This window comes from Bos javanicus, chromosome 1 (genome assembly GCF_032452875.1).
Source record: "Bos javanicus breed banteng chromosome 1, ARS-OSU_banteng_1.0, whole genome shotgun sequence".
NCBI lineage: Eukaryota > Metazoa > Chordata > Mammalia > Artiodactyla > Bovidae > Bos > Bos javanicus.
This window is the reverse complement of record NC_083868.1, coordinates 52,850,625-52,870,864: the sequence shown is the minus strand read 5'-3', so window position 1 is coordinate 52,870,864 and position 20,240 is coordinate 52,850,625. Positions and strand designations below refer to the sequence as shown.

At 43.0% G+C, this 20,240-nt stretch overlaps 1 long non-coding RNA gene across 1 annotated transcript in view; it reads right to left on the bottom strand.

The window, feature by feature from the left end:
• Positions 1-2,189, bottom strand: part of LOC133229574 (uncharacterized) — a 49,900-nt gene extending 47,711 nt beyond the window's left edge. The window contains exons 1-2 of the long non-coding RNA XR_009730577.1: positions 1,652-2,189; positions 1,423-1,539 (exon numbers count right to left, since the gene is read on the bottom strand). This is a non-coding gene — a long non-coding RNA (uncharacterized LOC133229574). The remainder of the gene's footprint in view (positions 1-1,422; positions 1,540-1,651) is intronic.
• Between the last annotated feature and the right edge of the window lie 18,051 nt (positions 2,190-20,240).

Genomic DNA, 20,240 nt, shown 5'->3' with positions numbered 1-20,240 from the left:
CCATTACAATGGGCAGCCAGGGAAGGTTTTACAAAGAGCAGAGATACAATCTGAGATCTGATTTATGCTTTAAAAGAGCACTCTTGTTGCTAAGTGGAGCAAGTTGACTGCAGTGGGGAGAAAGAAAATCCAGGAAGCCTAGACAAGATGCTATTTTATCCAGGTGAAGGATAACGAATGGCAACTTGTAACTAAACTAGAAGCAGTCTAGATGGGGAGGAAGGGACAGATGTAGAATATGTTTTGGAGTGGAGCCAACAAGAATGTGAGGAAGAAAAAGGTTGTTTCTAAATGAAGAATGCTTCAGCTTCTATCTTTACTTCAAAATCCTTTAATGTCAAACAACAAATATGTCTAATGTATATTGAAGCTAATATTAAAATACTCTGGCTGTTTAAAGTTTCTCTATGATAAATATGGTTATTCAAGAAAGTTGTTAAAAATAATAGAAAAAATTAAGAAAAATACATAAATACATCATATAAAACATGCTGTGCACACATCTAAGACTAGAATGCTTAAATTTTTACCCCCAGAACTATGACTTGATCTTGTGCTTCTGAGGAGGCAGTGCTGTATCAGATTTTGCCTCTGTCTATAGCATCTGTCAACAACCGAAAATAGTTCGACAACTTAAACACAAGAGCTAGGTGTGAGCATTTCTTTATATCAGAGAAGGCAATGGCACCCCACTCCAGTACTCTTGCTTGGAAAATCCCATGGACGGAGGAGCCTGGTAGGCTGCAGTCCATGGGGTCGCTAAGAGTCGGGCACGACTGAGTGATTTTACTTTCCCTTTTCACTTTCATGCATTGGAGAAGGAAATGGCAACCCACTCCAGTGTTCTTGCCTGAAGAATCCCAGGGACGGGGAGCCTGGTGGGCTTCCGTCTACGGGGTCGCACAGAGTCGGACACGACTGAAGTGACTTAGCGTAGCATAGCATTTCTTTATATACTGGAGATGACTTCCACCGATTGGGGAAAGTGGGAATGTCCAGTATCCCAGTATGTCAGGGACTGGATGGAGCACCTGGACATTTCACCAAGGCCTTAAATATTATACATGCAATCACACAGATTGCTGTAAATGCGGGAGAAGGGAGTTTGTAGCTATTTGCAGCAACTGTCTGAGCGAGGCCTGAGTAACACAGTCACTTAGGGAAGCTAGGTTAGAAACCTTAGTCCACAGGCAGTCAAGCTCTGGATGGTTAGAAGCGGCCAGTGCCTCTCTGCATCTACAGGAGGCCCCCCCGCCCCCATGATGGTTCTGCCTTTCGGGTCCTGTCGATTTAAACAGACGTAGGATTCCATAGAGGTTAAGGAGTGGGCGGAGTGAGTCCTTGGGGGGTCCCCCAGGGGAATGAGTTCTGCAGAGCTCAGTGCTGCCACCAACTGCAGGAGTGTATCCTCCCACTGCTCACCCCACGCGGATCTGAGGCCGGAAGAAGCCGGGACCAGCCAGCGAGGTTGTACTGTGGCGTGCATCATCTCCTTGCAGCATCCTCTCCCCTGCCGCGGCTGTAATGGATCTCTGCGTCCTAAAAGAGGAAGATAATACTGGGTTTAGCTTATAAATAGATGGTTGTACGCTCTCCCTGCAATGCACTGATTGAGAGAGCCAAGCTGACTATTGATCTAATTTTAACTTACGTTTTAGCTCACAGCCTCTCCGCCTCCCTGTCGCAGTTTGGTGGAGTGCAGGGCTCGACTGCCTCAGGCGACCGCCAGGGGGCGGGCCGCTCGTGTTCCTGCCACCCTACCCGTCTGGCCTCTGTTTACGCAGGATACAATGCCGGCCTTTATTGGGTTTGAAAAATAGGAGTTTGATTTTCCTGCGCCGGGATGACCTCATCACTCATGAAAGTCAGAGGGAAGTGGGGAATTGGATGACAAGCAGTCGGGAAAATAAAGCTTGCATTTCACCTCCTCCCACTCCACCACCTACACAGAGTAATCCGGTGTGCTTCTCATTTTAAAACCACGTTGCTGAGGCCGGGACGTGGGGGAGGGCGGTAGGAGTGGAATGTTAAGTAACCAGACGTTGTGTGTTTTGTTTAAAAGGTTAGTATCACCTCCTCTCTGCCTACTAGGGTTCTCTATGGAGCTGTCACCAAATGCCAGTGCATCAACACTCTCTAGGAAAGAGTGACTTGACTTTAAAATTTTTAGTTATTCCTAAACTCGATTAATCTTGCCAGTTTAAATAATGGTCATCCGCAATTTTATACTGCTACCTTGTACATTTCAGATCTGCTTACAGCTTCAGTTGAACAGGATCGACAATTAAGATCTATCACATTTTTGTTGCCACCTTTGGGGACCACGAAGTATAGGGTAGGTAGACTATAATGTAATGGGAAGGGAGATAGAAAAAGAAAAAAGCCTCCTCAGAAATTCCCCAGTCCTGGACCTTGGTATTTGAACTCTCCTCCTGAGGTTAAGTGAAACATAACAATAGGAGCTAGTATTTGTTGACTTAAAAAAAATGCTCAAGGTGAGAGATGAGAATTTTTTACTTTGGGCAATATGAGGACTGCAGCCCAGCACCTCAGATAGCGCTGAGAAACTGTTCCAAAGAGGTAGGAGGGAAGGACAGTATATATGTGATTTTGGTAATGGGAGTACTTGCAATCAAGCGCATATTTTTTTGTAGAAAAGTTTCTGCTGACCTCATGAAACTTCAGATAGTCACGAGAAACAGTTGCACCATGAAGGATTTTAGTGTTTTTCTAAATATGAGAAGACATAAGAATCAGGCTCATAAAATCAGCTCCTGGGAATATCTATCCGGGACCTATCCTGCTAGTTTCCTGGAGCACAGAGTGCCTCATTTCCACCTCTCCAACCTGAACTCCTTTCATGGAGTGGTTGGTCAGCAGCTGCAGCAGCACATACTTTAATCCCTGTGAAGGTAGATGGCAAACCAATTGTATTTATCAGACACTTGCTATGTGTCTGGCACTGTACCAGCCATTTCACCTTTGCTACGTCCTTAAATTCTAAAGACAACCTACCAGTTAAGTTCTGTCATTATCCCCATTTTAGGATTGAAGAGATTGAGGCTAAATTACTTCCCCAGAGTCAGATTAGCTAGGAAGGGGCAGAGACAAGGTTCAAGGTTCAGTACTGAGTGACAAGTCAAGAGCTTGAGCTCTTGATCACCATGTTACAGCTCTTGAAAGCCTGCCTACCCTTGGCAAACTCGAAAAGTTTCTGCATCCCTAAGCAAAGGAGGATACGTGTAACAAGAGGGTGACAACCTTCAGATAAGACCTGCCAAGGCCAAAACCAAAAGATTCTTCATAGGTAGGGCTCTTGAGAAAGTGAGAAATGTACAGAGAGGTTATCATCTTCAGCATCACTCATGCCAAAGCTTATAAGAGGGAAATAGAGTGACAACAAGAAGGGATGTTCGTTTGGTCAGTCATTCAACAAATATTTGCTCATGGTGGACTGGTCTTTGTGGTGAGCACTGGTATATCATGGTGAAGACGACAGACACGGTCCATCCTTTCCTGGAAATTCTTGAGGGAGAGGTTTATAAATAGGAAAACAAGGAAATACATAATTATAATTGGTGATGACTGTGAAAAGAACATGAGTTATTTGGGGAGAGGGAGATGAGGCAGGCCTGTCAGGGGAAATGACATTCCAGCTACAACATGAGTAGGAATTAGCCGAGTGAATGACAGGTATGAGTGTATTGTGGACAGACATGGGGAGGCTTTAAGGAGGATATGGTGTTGGGAACACAGTGATCAAGAGGGGGGGGACTGTGAGAAGAGCCTGGAGCGCTCACATAAGGTCTTTTGCTCCAGAGTGAGGATTTTGAACATCATCTTAAGTGCAATGGGAAGACCCCTTGAAGAGTTTTAAGCATGAGGGTGAAGTGATTTACTATAGAATGATTACTTTGTGATGGGAGAATGGAAGGCAGATAGGATAAGGTATTGGGCATAGGGAGATCATTAGGAACTCAGTGCGGTAGCTCAGGTGGGAGATGATGGAGCTTTCACAAGGTCTGGCATGATGGAAGAGGAGGGAAGTGGATCGACTAGTTGGGGGTTTGGTGATGGGTAGAAGAGTTGAGGGAGAGAGAGAGGTCACAGATCTCTCCCAGTTTCTGGCTTGAGGCACAGGATTGAATGAGGCATCGTGTATAAATCCAGTAGACATGCAAAGAGGAGCAAACCAGGGCAACAATTGGTTTGGGCCTTTCTTATTTGAAGAACAAAGGCTGCTGACCACCAGACAGAAAGAAGACTTCAAAGGGAAGCTTTGAGTGAAGTCATTTCTTTATGGAAATGACCTTGTTGTTGTGGCCTTCACACTTGACAGGTAAGCTTTAAAACTGTTGTGAGTAAGATGGTATAAGAAAGCAATGAGGTGGTGGTATATGTATTTGCTTCTATTATGAAACTTGGAATCTGTGAGCTTCAAAAGAAACTGAGGAAAACAACCAGCAGCAACTCTTGACTTATAGGATTCTCGAGACTAGGCAATGGCTCTGCGGTTTACAGCCCCGCATGGGAGGAGCATTACCAGTATCAGAGTTGGAAAGGGTCACATTACCCCCAGTAGGAAACTAAATACCTACAGAGATGAATGATCCTGTCCAAGATCTTGCAGCAAATCTGTAAGTGAACAGAGGAAGAGAACAAACAAACAAACAGGGCTTCTGCTTCTTTCCCATGCCGCTCTGCCTCTCAGAGGTTAAGGTATTTTTCTGGGCACACAAATCTTCTGGTTCATCAAGGGAGGTTGCTGGGCTGCTAAAATACTGGGCATACACTTTGATCCAAATTCTGTGAGAAATGCAAGCCTCTGGAATCTCCCCAGCATCCTGCAATTCTTCCAGACAAGAACCAAAACTTCCCTTACCATTTCTTGGCACTTGATCAAGCTGCTTGAGGTACCCAGCTCCTGGCAACAGATCGTTCTTTCCTGAGTCAGAAGAGAGGATGGATTATTTCCTTCCCTCAGAGATTGTAGGATGCATTCTTGCCCTTGTGGGAGGCTCCCAATTATGAAGGAAGAGTTGATCACCTGCTATGCACCAGAATCTTTGCCTGCGGTGCTCTTCTGAGTTAAACACAAGCTGCTCCTCTCCTTAATTCCCACTCTACTTCCGTGCCTTTTTTCCTTTGGAAATTTTAGAACAGGACTGAAACTGGAAATCATTTTCCTATGCTTTCGTATCCTATTCTGCTTTAGAATTATGGAAATGTCTCTTTCTTTTTCCTAAGTTATGTGAATACCTGAGATGTGATCAATTGTCTGACAAATTTGACTTGTTTAAGAGTAGAAACATGATCAAAATTTGCTGCTTTCAAGGTGAAGCAAGAAAGGTGAAAGTGGTTTAAATCCATTTATCTATCACATAATTTTGAAATAAAGTTTTTCTCAACTATGATTAGTGGTGATATTTAATAACTATTGATCTTAGGTGTTAGACATAAACAGTCCTGTTTGCTAAAATGCACTCGTTTCTTTCAGTCTGTTCAAGTGGTAAATGTTTGTGTGTACATATAAATTTTTTCCACTTTTGTTGAGATCTAATTAATACATAGCCCTATATACCTTTAAGGAGTATAGCATAATGATTTCAATTGGTAAATGTTATTATCCTTATTTATACAAGTTTCTTCTGAAATATTTAATCTCCAGAATTATCAGTCTCTGCTGTTATCAGTCTCTGCTGTAAAATTTAACGGCAGTAGTTTTTTAAAGAAAGATACATTCTAAAGTATGATTTATAGGAAAGCAACTGATGGTATTTCTCAGCAGAGATGTACATTTATGAAACAAGAAACAGTCATAATGATGCTTTAACTAAACAACTAGGTGAAAACAATGGCATGAGGAGAGGCTTACGAATCATTCCTATAGCATAGACTTTAATCAGAAGACTGTTCATCATTTAATCAAGTCATCTAAATGCTGAAGGATGCTTCATCATTTAGCCTTAGTTTCTTTTTTAAAATCTTTTCCACATTGACTAAAGGAGGCTTAATTTTTTAATTTGTACTTTTCTGCATTTTATTATTTCTAAAATGCATATATGTGACTTTTACTAAGAGAAAAAACAAAAGCATTAAAGATAATTTATCCCACATATAGATAAATAGGTTAGATAAAATCTCAAAATCAGAGGATTGTTGCATAGTGGGAGGATGCTTCTTTGGTATTAATCTCCAGCAAAAGTGATTCGAGGGAAAAAGTACCTGTCAGAGCAGAGAGATCGTATGAGCAACAGGAAGAGTTTTGGAGCTGAAAATTCTGCCCTTCAATAGAAAAGTGTTTATTCTTTAATATCAGAGCATAGGGGCTTCCCCAATGGCTCAGCAGGTAAAGAATCTACCTTCTATGCAGGAGACACAGGAGACGTGGGTTCGATCTCTGGGTTGGGAAGATCACCAGGAGCAGAAATGGCAAGCCACTCTACTATTCTTCCCTGGGAAATCCCACAGACAGAGAGGCCTGGCAGGCTACAGTCCATGGGGTCACAAGGAGTCGGACATGACCGAGCACCATGGCACATCAGAACATAATGACAGTGATTTGTGATTCATACAAGATGTACACTGAAATGACATTGCTTTGAATTCTTTCTCCAGTGGAGGCTGGGCCTGTGCTGGCCCTGAACATACCCATTAAAAAGAAGGATTAGTCTACCTGGGATTAGGCGTCCAGTTCGTGACTATGCAATACAACAAGCTAACTATCCTAATTAGAATATCCATGCCCTTGACCTCATTAACAGAGAGTGACCCTAACTGTTTACCAGCAAGCCAAAACACTGATAACCTAAGCTGCACAGATTAATGAAGGAAAAGGACTCACTGCTCTGTGGGAGCAGACCTTTCCCAGACAGACAGTGGGTGAGCAATGGCAGTCTCCTTCTGGATATTATAAGCAAATGAATTATTAAGAACAACTGAACAAACAAATAGAAGCTTCTTTTCTCTGCTTTTCATGCTGCTTATCTAGTGTTGGCAATCTGCTCACTGATGAGAAAATATTTTTTCGCAACAAAGTTTTGGGAGGTCCCATTATTTTCATGGCCATCTTGATAGCCTTTAACGTGTTCAAGCACAAGAACAGTGCTTGAAACCTCTCTGCCTGCTATGCACCTGTGTCTTGTCCCTTTTTCTGTTGTTGTTGGGGAACTGAATTTGACTTCTTGATGCTAATTAAGGAAGAAGATTGAGAGTGAAAATGCTTTAAAATTCCTTCCTGTTTTATTATTGTGTCCAGGCAAAACCACCTTTTGCATACATATATATGTATAACTGAGTCCCTTTGCTTTCCACTTGAAGTTGTCACAACATTGCTAATTGGCAGATTCAATCCCTGGGGCGAGAAGGTCCCTGTGTGTACTCCAGTATTCTTGCCTGGGAAATCCCATGGACAGAGGACCCGGTGTGCTACAGTTCATGAGTCGGACTCGACTGAGCGACTGAGCACACGCACACACACACACACATACGCACGCACCATCGGCTATACTCCAATGTAAAATAAAAAGTTTTTTTTAAAAAGTCTTTTCTACTTTTCAATCATTTTAACTCTCCCCTCTCTGCCTTTTATTCTTTTTGTTTGGAGCTGTGATTCCCAGAGCTTTTTCTGCAGAAATCACATAGGCATATGCCACTTTCTCTAGGAGAATAGAGGTAAGATGGGCAGCAGGATATTTGCCGTCCTCCTCCTCACCTGCTCTGCCCCACACTGAAAGCCTGTGGGAATGTGTGGGAATGAGAGTGACCTTACCACAAAGATCATCTTACAGCCACTGCAATTTTCATGAAAAGCACCCTATTTGCAAACGTCATAACTTTATTACGTATAACAAATTGCCTGTGGCAAACTCCACGGCTGACTGGGCAGCCTGTCCCAACACTGCACTTGGGAATTAGAGCAGGAATATATTGCCATTTTTAAGATGAAGACAGGGACAGAGTCTGTAGGATCTTGCCACAGAGGCAGGCCTCATCAAGCATAGTATCTCCTATTTAGAGCAGATGTTTCTCCATGAGGTAGTGTTCAACCTGTAAGAGAGAAAATTAACTCCGATCTGATACAAAAGAAAATAAATACAATGTGCAGACATACTGAAACAATCCGGCTTATGATAGCACATATTCATACAGGGGGGCTTCCCTGGTGCTTCAGCGGTAAAGAATCCACCTGCGATGCAGGAGCCACGGGAGACACTGGTTCAATCCCTGGGTCAGGAAGATCCCTGGAGGAGGGCATGGCAACCCATTCCAGTATTCTTGCCTAGAGAATCCCATGGACAGAGGAGCCTGGCAGGCCACAGTCTATGGAGTCTCAAAGAGTTGGACATGTTGGAGCAACTTAGCATGCGTGCATTCACACAGAGAAACAGCATCAATCCAGCATCTTATCTTTTAATGATGTGGTTTCCTCTTTACAATGAAGGCAATAATAGTACTTACCTCATAGGACAGTTAATACCTGTGAAGCAGTGCAAATGCTGCCTATCATATAATAATCTCTCAGTAAAGGTTCATTCCATCATTAATATTATCATGACATGGACACAGCCATTTTTGAAATTAAACTGAGGATAAACTCTAACATTGCTAGTACTGCTAATTTTACCGGCACTAGGACATCATGGACTGTAATCTGCCTCTGTTCATTGAATTCTCTGGGCAAGCATACTGGAGTGGGTTGCCATTCCCTTCTCCAGGGGATCTTCCCAATCCAGGAATCGAACCTGCATCTCCTGCGTTGCAGGCAGATTCTTTACCATCTGAGCCACTGATAGTTTACGGTGAATGATGTTGGATTCATGATCACTGAAAAAGAAGACTTAGCTTCAGAACAAGGGACCAGGCTTGAACACTCGAGAGCTTTTGTGTAGCAGAGTTTTATTAAAGTAAAAAAGGACAGAGAAACCTCCTGACACAGACATCAGAAGGGGGATGGAGAGTGCCTCACCCTCGCCAGTTTTATCAAGGCCTTACATACTTTTACCAGACCCACTCCCACGACACACATCTTAAATTAGCAAGATTAGAACTAACAATTGAAAGGTCTTACCAGACTCACTCCCACAACATATGTTTTAAGATAACAAGATTAGTCAGAAGGTTCTTGTTAAAAAAGAGAAACATGTCCTGAGCAAGATACATTGTTGTTGTATAATCCTTAGTACAGAGTTTAAGATGAGTTGTTTTTTTGTGTGATCATTAGCTCTGGGCTTAAAGAAAATATGTGACTAAGAGAAAGCAATGTAGGGGAAAAAAAAGTTTGTCCTTTTCTCCTCCTTGAGAGCACCAGACCCCTCTCTCCTCCTCGATGGTTCTGGACCCCTTCCTCCTTGAGGGCCCCAGACTCCTTATCAACCTATGTAAGCATTAGCTATCTCACCATTAGGGAAGCTCAAATTCACCCTGAAAGTGAAGTCGCTCAGTCGTGTCCGACTCTTCAAGACCCCATGAACTGGGGCCTACCAGGCTCCTCTGTCCATGGGATTTTCCAGTCAAGAGTACTGGAGTGGGTTTCCATTTTCTTCTCCAAGGGATCTTCCCGACCCAGGTATCGAACCCATGTCTCCTGCATTGTAGGCAAATGCTTTACCATCTGAGCCACCAGGGAAGTCCAAATTCACCCTAACTATGACATAATACTGAAAGGGAGGTGGATTTAAGGCCATCCTTTTAACCAGTTCAGATAATTGCTGAGCCTGAATAGAGGTTTAGTTGAATAGAAAATTAACCTTTAAAAATTGTTCATTTCTAGTGGGAAACATACATTGGCACAAACCTTCTGAAGAGCATTAAAAAACTTAAAATTTGAATACTCTATATCTCAGCCATCTCTTAACTGTGAATTTATCTTATGAAAAGAATTAGAGATGTGTGAAAAGATGTACATCTAAGATGCTTTATCAAATTTATTTATAGTACTGAAAACCTGGAAGAGCCTTAATGTCCAACAATGAGCTACTAGTTAAGTAAAATATGTACATTTAAATGATAGAAAGCTGTGCATACATTAAAAATTATGTCATGGAAGACTGTATAGTGACATGGACAAATGTTTCCAACGTAGCCCAGTGAAAAGAGCAAATTGCAACACAGTATATTATAAAAATACTATTTGCATATAAATATAACAGACTGAGGTGTACCAATGCAAATTTTTTTTAATGAAGCTTGTTGCTATATTCTCAAAACTTTAATTTTCCAATCTACCAATCCAATGTGTATACCATTATGCAGGGTATACATATTTTTGGCCTATTCTTTGTTAAATCTTAGTCTGGTCCCCTGATCTTTATAATCCAATCTGGTTATTAGAGTCCTAGGCTCTCTTGTTGACTTTTTTTTCAAAGTACAATATTATTAGCTGTCACTATTCATAATTTCAAGCTTTCTCTCTCTGAACCAACACTGTCTACTCCATCTTCACCCACTCCAAGCAGAGCAGAGGAGAGAAATCCTCTTTTTGTTTTTGCCTGAGAGCACAGTAGTGGGAGACTTGGTTCGGACCTGGGGCCACCTTAAAGTATTTTCACAGCTCCTGCTGCTCTGGAGTTTCAGTATGAGCCAGATGCATGTTTTCCTGAGACCATATTGCGTTCCACAATAGCCCCTTCACAGAACACTCCTTCACCATGTAGGGACAGCTGTGAGTCCTTTTGCTCCACACTCCGGAAGCTCTACACTTCCTACCTGTCCGTTAATCTCTGTGCTCCCGTAAGACCGTGGGATCTTCTTCCATGTTCTCCTCATGGAGAACTGGGAAAGGTATATCTCCTTTGTCCTCTCTCTTCCAGGAACACTCCAAGATCTGTCTGAGTTCTACTAGCATTGATCATCTCATCACCTGATTTCCTGAGTAGGAGCCCTCATCTTTAAGGGTCACATGTCAAATAGCTACCTTGCCCCCTGGGGATGGGATGGGATGGGATGGTGGAAGGGCCATGGAGCCAGGAAGACAATTTCTCATCCCTGAAGGATCTCAGAGAATCATCCTCAGAACTCCAGTCAAGCGTTCTCAATTAAAAAAAAAGTTTCAGGTATATTTACATAAGATAAAATGCTCCACTGTAAATGTAGAGTTTGATGAGTATTACCAAATGCAAACACCCATGTAATAACCACAGTCAAGCTACAGAATATTTCATAGATCCAAAAAGTCCTCTCTTCCCTCTTCAAAGTCAATTGCTGCTCCCTTGTCTTAGGAAACTGCGGATCTGCTTTCTATCCCTTGAGATTTGCTAGAATTTCATGTAAGTGCTATAATACAACATGTACTTCTTTGGCTAAGCAAAGTGTTTCTGAGACTCATCACATTTTTGTTGTAATTTGTTTCTTTTCATTGGCAATATTTCGTTATGTGGATATATCATAATTTGCTCCTCTATTCACTTGTTGATGTATATTTGGGTTGTTTCCAGTTTGGGGCTATTTCAAATAAAGCTGCAATAAACATTCATGTACAAGTCTTTGTGTGGATATCTGTGCTCATCTCTCTTGGGTAAATACCTAGGAGTGGAATGATTTGGTCAAAGGATAGTGTATGTGTAAATTTCTAAAACTGCCCAACTGTTTTCCAAAGTAGTTGTACCATTTTTTTCATTCTTATTAAAAGTGCATAAAAATTCCAATTTCTCTACATCATTTTCAGTACTTCTTTTTGTCAGTCTTTATAATTTCAGCCTTTCTAGCAAATGTATAGTGGTATCCCATTGTGGTTTTAATTTTCATTTTCTGATGACTAGTGATGTTGAACATCATTTTGTGTGTTTATTAGCCATTTGTGTGTCTTCTTTGGTGAAGTACCTGTTCAAATCTGTTGCCTATTTTTTTAATAGAATTTTTATTTTATAATAGCTTTTTTATCTATAGAAAAGTTAAAAAGATAGAGCAAAAGAGTTCCTATATTCCACACACCTAGTTTCCTCTACTGCTAACAACTTATCAATCAATGTTTCATTTGCTACAACTAAGCCAATATTGGTATATTATTGTTTACTAAAGTTCATATTACATTCCGATTCCCTTTCTTTTCACTTAATGTCCTTTATCCTCCCAGGATCCCACCTATGATACTACATTAAGCGTAGTTGTCATGTTTACCTGGGCTCCTCTAGACTGTTCATTCCTCAGGCTTTCCTTGCTTTTGAAGATCTTAACAGTTTGGGGGAATATTGGCTAGCTTTTTTACAGGAGGTCCTTGACTAGAGTTTAGCTGGTATCTTTCACATGATTAGACTGGGGTTGTGAGTTTTTTGGGAAAAGACCACAGAGTGGAAGCACCATTCTCATCTTGTCAATCATGTCAGGGGTGCGTGCGTGCTCGTGGTCAGTTGCTTCAGTCATGTTTGACTCTTTGTGGCCCTAAGGACTGTAGCCTGCCAGGCTCCTCTTTCCATGGAATTCTCCAGACAGGAGTACTAGAGTGGGTTGCATGCCCTTCTCCAGGGGATCTTCCCCACCCAGGGATCAAACCCAGGTCTCCTGCATTGCAGGTGCATTCTTTACTGCTGAGCCACCAGGGAAGCCCCCATGTCAAGGGTACATGCTACCAACATAACTGATCTCTCTTGATGTCAACCTTGAACACATGGCCAAGGATATGTCAGCCTTTTCCATTGTACAGTTATTTTTTTTTCTCTGCCTCCCATAAGACATTTTGTGGGAAGAAGTCACTATGCACAAACCACACTTAAGGGATGGGAAATAATACTGCACCTCCCTGAGGTAAATTATCTGAATAAATCATTTGGAATACTTCTGTATGGGAGACTTGCCATTTATTTACTCATTCAAGCATTTATTCATATCAGTATAAACTCACAGGCATGTATTTTCAACTTTGGATTATATTCCAATACTACATTATTCATTTTGTTGCCCAAATTGTTTTATCAGTAATCTTCCAGTTAGCTCCTGTGTCCATCTGGTATACCGCCATCACTGTGTTTTTTTCAAGCACTTCTTTTCTGCAATGACAAGGTATATCTGAAGAAAAGATTTGGTGTATTAGTTAATTTGCCTTTTCTCCTACCCAAGTGCTGGCAAGACTCAGATCTTCCCACACTTGGTCACTGTTGGATCCTTTATGTGTGTTCCCCCCTCCCCACAGACGCCATCTTTTGTTTGGAGAACATAGGGCAAGATGTGTAGAGAAACATTTCTTTACATGCCTGAAGGGTGCTTGAGTGGTGTATATAGGGAAAGAGGTTACGGTAATTGGTAGCCCCGTGACAACACTGAGTATAAGATTCTGCAGGTGCAGGCACCAATGTGTCCTGTAGGAACTACACAGTGTGTGTGGTATGAAATACCCTCTAAAGCAAAGTTTGAACAGTGGTACCAAGTGGAGGGATGTATGTAGGTCAACACAAACAAGTGACTGTCCATTCTGTTTAAAAACCTGCAATGGAACACCTCAGTCAACCATTCCAATGTTTAAATAACTTCTTCCTCTGGTTGCAATGTATCAGTGGTCACAAAACTAGAGCCCACAGGCCAAACTCAACCCACTGACTACTTTTGTAAATAAAGTTTTATTGGCACACAGCCATTCACTCATCTGTGCATTGTTTATGTCTACTCTCATTCAAATGGCAGAGGTGAGTAGGTGCAAAGCTTAAAGAAATACTTCTCTGACCCTTTACAGAAAAGGTTTCCTGACCACTGCTCTATTTCATGACTAGCCTAAGTTTTACACAAGAATAAAGGGTCATGTTTGTGCATTACAGCCTACAGAGGGACAGAGAACCATCTGTCAGTGCCATCTCTTCAAGTAACCTTCATATGAGAAGTCTGAAGTACTCACTTGTAAAATGAAAACTCTGCTTGTCTAATCCCCTTGCTTTGACCTTCTCTATCTCATCTAAAACCAAAATTCACAATTATGCTTAATTGCTAAACAGGCTCACGGGTTAGGAATACATATGCAGAAGCCTAAAATGTTGATCAAATACCTTTCAGAAATTTACAAGGGAGAAAACTTTCTGCTTAACCAGAAGCTGTCAGGCATTTAAAAAAGGGAAGAGCACCTAGGTATCTTGTGGGACTTGGATCTTTTCCACTTTTCTGCTTTTCTAAATTCAGGCCTTTGTACTGATCTACAGAAAGGCTTTGGGCAATGGGTGTGGAGAGGTGGAACGCAGGGCAACACAGGTGTAACAAAGGCTTGCAAAATAAGATGCAAATTGTGTTTTAATAGAGTGCAACTATTGCAAAACCATGAAGAGATCAGGAAATGTTTTGCTCTACCTGCTTGACCTGGGAGAGTTTTATCTTATTTACTTGATTTTCTTCTATGTACACAGATCTTTTTTAAGAAATGCAGAGACTACTGAGAATGGTTATGAGAGCTCTGAAGGAAGATGAACTGGGAGACTGTGATTGACATATATACATAACTATGTATAAAACAGATAACGAATGAGAACCTACTATATAGCATAGAGAGCTCGTACTCTGTGGTGACCTAAATGGGAAGGAAAACCAAAAGAAGAAGGGATATATACACACACACACACACACACACAGGACTTCCCTGGTGGCTCAAACGGTAAAGAATCTGCCTGCAATGCAGGAGACCCAGGTTCGATCCTTGGGTTGGGAAGATCCCCTGGATAAGAAAATAGCAACCCACTGCAGTATTCTTGCCTAGAGAATTTCATGGACAGAGGAGCCCAGCAGGCTAGAGTCCACAATATCCCCGAGTCGGACATGACTGAGTGACTCACTTTCACTTTCATGTATACGACGTATAACTGATTCAATTTGCTTAACAGTAGAACTAATACAACTTTGTAAAGCAACTACACACCAATAAAAATTAATTTTTCTTAAACAAAAGGGCTAAGCAGCTGGGTAGCTGTTCTAACTTAAGGACAAAGTGGCTGCCTGAGAACTCTGTTGCTCAAGCTTGGCTGAAAGTGTGTTTGTAAACAGGTGGTGTTGTCTCGTGGGAAGATACCCTGTCTGGCCTTGGCTTCTGGTTCAGCCACCCTTGGTTTTGTGACTTGAACAAATTCTGTAGTCTCTCTGAGCCTAATCTGTAAAACAGGGATTGCATGTGCCTCACAGAGTTATTATGAGGATATGGAATAATAGATGTATGTACAGTGTATCAGTTCAGCTCAGTTCAGTCGCTCAGTCATGTCTGACTCTTTGCGACTCCATGGACTGCAGCATGCCAGGCCTCCCTGTTCATCACCAGCCCCGCGAGCTTGCTCAAGCTCATGTCCATCGGTGTATGGTACTTGATAAATAATAGTTTTAATGACTTATTATTTCCAGGACACTGTACTGCTACATACACCAAGAGTAAGGGTGTCAGACAGTAAAGTGAGATGAGACAGACCACAGGCATTCTGGAATAATCACAGTGATCATCTTGGCTCCAAGAACCCCTTTCATGTTTATAGTTTTCTTGGACCTGGAGAAGGTTAAGGAGAGCCCTGCTATAATCTCGATCCTACTCCCTTTTCATTCCTCCTTCTGCCTGCACAGAAATTCAGGGACAATCATGACAAGCTGCAGACATCCTTGGAGGAAAAGCAGACTCCATCATAACAGAGACTCAGAGCACAGGGAGTCTGCAAGCATGTGATACCCTGGCTGCGCCCAGCCTCTCATCCCAAAGTCCATTTTCTCTAGCTCCAGGGAAACGATCTAGGATCAAACTCAGAGTTTTCTTTGACTTCTCTTCTGATTTTCTTCATAACAGATGGGCCCTTGGTTTAATCCTGAAGATGCCCAGGCAGGTCCACATTGTGTTTATCTGTCTCTGAATGGTCAGGAGGCCCCTGAGGTCATGAACTCCAGGTTCCACAAGAGGCCAGACCAGGGAATGAGGCAGCAACAAAGATGTGCGGCAGAGTTGAGTCACCAGCGGGGCTGGAGTCAGGCAGGGGTGGAGGAGGTGGCTGCCTGCACCTTGTGATTGGGGTGAGGATGGTCAAGGAGCCTATGTTCACTTGCTAGGGCTGCCATTACAAACGGGGCGGCTTCAAACAGCAGACTCTTATTGCATCACAGTTCTGGAGACTAGAAGTTCCAAATCAAGGTGTTGGCATGATCCTGTTCCCTCTGCAGCCTGAAGAGGAGCATCCTTCCCTGTCTCTTCTGTGCTGTGCTGAGTCACGTCCAACCCTTTGTGACCCTATGGACTGTAGCCAGCCAGGCTCCTCTGTCCATGGGGATTCTCTAGGCAAGAATACTGGAGTGGGTTGCCATGCTTTCCTCCAGGGGATCTTCCCAACCCAGGGATCAAACCCAGGTCTGTCTCTTCTAGCTTCTGGCATTTGTCAGTGGTCCTTGGTATTTCTTTGGGCTTTCCAGGTGGCACAGTGGTAAAGAATCTGCCTGACAAAGCAAGAGACTCATGTTCCTTTCTTGGGTTAGGACAATCCCCTGGAGGAGGAAATGGTAACCCACTCCAGTATTCTTACCTGGAAAATTCCATGGACAGAGGAGCCTGGTGGGCTACAGTCCAGGGGGTCATAAAGAGTCGGACACGACTGAGCGACTGCGTAAGCACGCACCACACTTGGTATTCCTGTATAGCCATGTTCCATTCCCTGCCCCCGTGGTTACCTGCCACTACTCTCCCTGTTCACCTTCATCATCTCCCTGAAACCAAGGACACTGCGAGGCTCCTGGGCCCAGAAGACTTTCTGTATCCCCTCTTTCTTATTTTCAGGGAATAGGCTTCAGCCTCCATGATCTTCCCTGAGTTCCAAAGGGTAGGTTCAAATAGTTGCTAATCAGAGCAAGGAAGGGGTGTGCACAATCTGATCCTTATCAGAAACCCCACCTTGAACCACTGCTATAAAACTCCTCACCAAATCCCCCCAGGTTGGGACACACAGTTTTGAGGACATGAGCTGCTGTGTCCCCCTTTGCTTGGCAAAGCAATAAAGTTATACTTTCATACTTCACCCAAAACTCTGTCTCCAAGATTCAATTCGGCACCAGTGCACAGAGGCCAAGCTTCGTCGTCATTCCCTCTGTGTCTGTCCCTCCATCTCTTCTCTTAAGGACAAGCCTTGCAGCACCAGGGATCACTCTGCTCCACCATGATCTCACCTTGGGGTTTGGGTCTTTGATTACATCTAGAAAAAAAGTGAAAGTGTTAGTCGCTCAGTCATGTCTGACTCTTTGTGACGCCATGGACTGTAGCCCACCCCCAGTCTCCTAATCCATAGAATTCTCCAGGCAAGAATACTGGAGTACATTGCCATTCCTTTCTCCACGGGATCTTCCTGACCCAGGAATCAAACCTGGATTGCCTGCATTGCAGGCAGATTTTTTACTGTCTGACCTAACAGGGATGCCCTTGATTACATGTGCAAAGATCCAGTTCCTCAATAAGGTCACATTCACAGGTTTAGGGGGTTAGGGCTTTAACTTATCTTTGGGGGATAAGTTTGCAACAGTGGGGTGTGAGGGAAGAAGCAGACCAGTTCCTTCCAAACCAATTACTTCTCCCAGCAGGAAAACCTGTAGAGCTTCATACCTTTGACCTCCAGCCAGATTTTTCCAACTGTGGCAAGCAGCACTGCAAACCCCTGTGGGCTCTTGCTCACAGTAGAGATTCTTGGCGTAGTGATGTACAGTCAGAAGATCTGCAACCTTAGAACTGACATTTTTTTAGCCAACCTGAGAATCACAGCCCTCAGTAAAAAACAAAGCAAAAACTAAAACCAGGAGGTTTGCTCTATTACCAGCTACTTTCACTATATGGTGAAGAGATTTCAGATTCTTTGGATAAAGCAAAGGAAAAAGAGGTTTGAGGAACTTGGTAAAGAGAAAAGAAGATTGAAAGAAGAATGCTGGGTATCTTAGGAGGAAAAAACTTCCCTCTACTCTGTTTTGGTAACACTTGGCCCTGGACACCAGCCTTCACATGCGAAAGCCAAGAGAATCATCACTGAGCCATGTAATTTCAATCACGTCTGCATTGTTGCTTCTATCCCCTTGCCTGTTGGGGGTGGTTGGTCCTTCAGGCCAGGGCCTGGGTTCCCCATTCCTTCCAGACTCACAGGGCACAAATTGATCCTCAGTCAGAATACCACCACCTGAATAGACCCTGCTTATTTCTTTTTTTCAGGACAGTCCTCTTCAACCCTTGAGAGGAGGGTTCCAGTCCTAGCACAGATGGGGGGCATTCAATTGGGAATGAGCCTTATTTAGAAACCCCTCCAAGAGAAGAGTTGCTGCAGCTTGTCCTCTGCCCTCTCTGGGCACCAGAATTGTCATTCAAACAACAGGAGGTGGGAGGCAGTGGGGGGGCTGGGGAGTGTGGTCAAACCAGCTCAACACCTCTCCTTTGTAATGTCTGAAGATACTGTTTTCCCTGGAACTTGATGAAAGCAATAAAAAGGGAAAACGAGAGTTACTGAACCAGAATAATGAAATGGATTATTAACCATTCACTAAATATGCAACATGCTATAAATAACACAGAGTTATATCCTTAGTATACCTCTGATGCTCCCTGTTAGAAAGGTCCTGGCCTCCCAAATATTTGAAGGAGCCCCTAAGTCCCTCTTCTTCAGCCTTCATAGGAATTTAGCTTCCTGGAAGGCTAGTGGCTCTAGGCTAGAGGAGAAATGTATAGGAATGTATTCAGGAAATGAATCATTGGTCTTGAGCAAAGTAGAGAAAAGATGTCCCAGGAAGGGACATTTAAAACAGGACCAATAGATTTTACATTCCCAGGAGGAACAGTAATAGTCACGTTCTGTACAAATGAACAAAGGAAATGTGGAAAAGAATTCCATGACCACTCACAGGAGGGGTTGGACTAGGAGTAAATTTGTCTGTGTCCATCAGGGAAGGAGACTTTTAGGGAGGAAGAGAAACAACTTTTATGTTTCTATGTTTTAGGCCTAGAACACTGGGATATGGCTCTGTTTTCCACAGTTGACAAATTGATACTTGATATACTTGAACAAAGCTGAACTTGAGCAAAGGGAGTTATGAAACTCTGGGCTCCCTTTGTCTTTAAGCCAGCCAATGGTGGTGGGATTTCTTCAGTTGGAAGTGCTCTTTCATTGTAAAAAAAAGTGTCCACAGACGTCAGTGCCCCAAATTGTTACTGTTTTAAAGAGTTTGTGTTCATCTGTACTTCATATACACTGTGATTTGCTGGGGGCATGAGGCTCTATCTACCTCCAAACATCACCTGTTTTGTGCTTAGTCTCTCAGTTGTGTCTGACTCTTTGCAACCCCATAGACTGTAGACTCCCAGGCTCCTCTGTCCATGGGGATTCTCCAGGCAAGAATACTGGAGTGGGTTGCCATGCCCGGCTCCAGAGGGTCTTTCCAACCCAGGGATCAAACCCAGGTCTCCGGCAGTGCAGGTGGATTCTTTACCATCTGAGCCACCAAGGAAGCCTTGTTTTAGTTTCCTCCAAAGTCAAATCTCCATCCTCAAACTGCTTCCTCCCATTTAAGACATGTTCTTCTCAAGACTCCTGTAAAATGCAAATATCTTCCTAAGAAAGGTAACTCACTGGCAACATTCCATAGTTCGTCAGATTCCCATCAATACAGTTCAGTAGCAAGGTCGCAAGAGCACTAAATTAGTCTGTAAAAGTGAGAGAGGTATGATGTGATAAGGAGAAAAGTCCTTCTCCCCAGCAGGCTCCATCCGTGCAGGCATGCGAGCTGCAGAGAGGCTGGCCATGGGTGTCTCTACAGTGCTGGGACCCTGGCAGTGGGGGGCCATCAGATGAGGGCCGGTGGCAGACCATCCCAAAGGGTGGTCTTGGGAAACACCAAAGACACAATCAATTTAATGGCACAGGGCCCTTCATGAGAAATACTGTTTGGTTTGAATTTCTAAAGGCATACTTTGTGTTTTAGGTACTTTCTAATTTTTTACAATATGGAAGAACATGTTTTCCTTAAGCAACACTATACCAAAGACGACATTGCTCAGGCTGTTAAAGTTGATGTGCAGACATTGTACTTGAAAAGAATATACTTCAGTTCCTTTGCTTACTTTAAGAAGCCTGGGACTTCCCTGGTGGCTCAGTGGTTAAGACTGTGCTTCTACTGCAGGGGGTGCTTATTTGAACCCCGGTCAGGAAAGTAAGATTCCACATGTCCCATGGCGTAGTCAAAAAATAAACAACAGCAACAATGACAACAAATGAAGCCCTGAGATGGGTACTGCAGGTCTCCTGGGTTTCCTTTCTTTCCAGGTGTGATTCTTTCCTCCTTGTTGA